Consider the following 2,408-nt stretch of genomic DNA (forward strand, 5'->3'; position numbering starts at 1 on the left):
ATATAGGATCCGGATTTGCAACCAGCAAAGATTGCTGGTTGGCAAATCCGGATCCCTAATACTGGTATATATATTGATTGTTTTGGTTCTAGATTTCGTTTTAGGGTTTGTCATTTTGGACATGTGGGTGCATGTATACACCCCAACATTTGGGCTAGTTTAGTTTTGCTGTGACTTTAAAAAGAAATTGCTGTTGCTGTTTGGACTGCGAAAATAATCAACTGTGAATTAAAACAGTTTTGTGTTTGACAAATATTAGTTTTAAAAGTGTTGCCAAGATAAAATTTATTAATTTCTAGTATTTTAGTGACCTATAATTTTTTTTAAAAAAGGATAGAAGCTGATTTTTTTTAAAAGCGAAGCTATACCAAACTAGGCCTTAATCAAACTAAAAAGCTGTTAATATAAGGGTTTTTTTTAATGAAAAATGATGAACATTTTCATTGATAAACTCATGTGTAAACCTTACATTCCATTGGTTAATTAACTCTATATATGTAATAAAATAGAACTATATCAAATTTCATACTAAACTAAAAGTCAGAAGTTCATCAATATATATCCACATAAGTTGTGGAAATATAAAACTTATACAAGAAATCCTAACCAAGGATATGGTGTTCTTGTCAAGCCTCCGATGCACAAAGAACCCATTAGCTTATTGTTCACGGACTAGCCTATTTTCTCTAATGACCTTAGCTAGCTAGTCTAGATAGGCAGTGATGTTCACATGGTCACCTAGTGACCAAAGAAATCTTGATAAATCACCCTTAGATGTATTTACCATGATTATGATTTCATTGGTTACTAGGTGACCATATGAACACTACTACTAGGCAGGAGGACATGGATTGCTTATGTATATTTCCTTTTGGTCTTGCTTCCCCATCATTTGAAGCTCTTAAAGTCCCTTTTCTGATGACTGATCCAAACCTCAAATGATTAGTTCATTAACATATATATTGGATCATCTAGAATGCAAAGAATTAATACATTTATGGTTATCCTTTGTCATTTCTTCCTTTCAGGTGTGCTACGGTACAGCCGGGAGCGGAACGAGCTATACTTTTTTACCACAAAGTACAGAATCAAAGGATCCCAATGGGTAGCAACAGGCAAGACAGCGGAGGACATAAGAGGGGCTAACGGTCAGATATTGGGTACCAAAAGGCTGTACCGGCATAAGAACAACTACAAACGGTACAAATGGTATCTGGATGTATACCAAATGCCAGAGCATGACATGACAATGGTTAAGTTTTATGAGAGCAGCCGAGGCGAACACTACAGTCCACCACCTATGACGCAGGAACAATTTCGGCAGTCTGTGGCCTACATCGTTCGGGATACTCTAAGTCGTTTGGGCTACATTCCTAGAAGTTCAATTTTTCCCTTAAATGCGCCACCTCCAACTTCTATGCCATCTGGTACTATATGCAGTCAATATGCTCATCCCTTTTTACCTAAGCATTTTTTTTCTTATGCTACACATTTAGTTACCTTTTGTTTTGTTTAAAGAATTTTCTTTCTTGAACATTTAATGAAAGTGATGATTGGCCCTGGTTCAGCAGCCAGTTCTGGAACTGGCTCAATGATTCCTACTCCTGGAATCTCTCAACAAGCCCAATCTGGGATACAGTCACTTGGTGCAAACAGTAGTTCGGTATCTAATCCGTTGTCACAACAAGCGTCAAGTGCTCGGCAATCTGCACAATCCCAATATGCAAAATTCTGGGAGGTGAGTCTAGTATATCCTCCGTTGGAAACATTTTTCATGTCAAGACAGCGGGGAGATATTTTTTTATTTTTTTAAAAAAGTCTTGACTTCCAGGTACTCTCTATTGTATGTGATTCTCACTTGTTATTGGATATCCAAACACATGCAGGGAAATCTATCTTTCCTGGGGCGGAGAAGTCAACCTGTGTCTATTACTAGATTGGAAGTATGTATCCAGATGCCTCACGAATTTCCCTTTTACAGTAACTTCTGTTTCAATTTACCTTTTATACTTGCATACTAATATGCTATAAGGTTTTCAATTCGCCCCTACCCCTACCCTCCCCCGGTTAATAACTAATAAGTTTTCACATACTAGTTATGAACATACTAAATTACTAATACTAGTATGTTCATACTTTCAACTTGTGTATGGAAATTTAATTTCCAGATACACCCAGATGTCTTATGGTTAATTGCTTTTCAGCGCTTATATATCTGCAAGTTTTTTCATTCCATAAGTAAAGATATATATCACCGACCATCTGCTGGTCATTATATTCACAGAGGCTTTCTCTAATTGTTTGTCAGGGATACAGAAGGGCATCAGCATCTGAGACGTATGTCTGCAGAGCTCTCTACTTTCTTCTAAATACACTAGCTGGCATATAGTTGATGCTTCATCGTTCAA

The sequence above is a fragment of the Fragaria vesca genome, linkage group LG5 (genome assembly GCF_000184155.1).
Source record: "Fragaria vesca subsp. vesca linkage group LG5, FraVesHawaii_1.0, whole genome shotgun sequence".
NCBI lineage: Eukaryota > Viridiplantae > Streptophyta > Magnoliopsida > Rosales > Rosaceae > Fragaria > Fragaria vesca.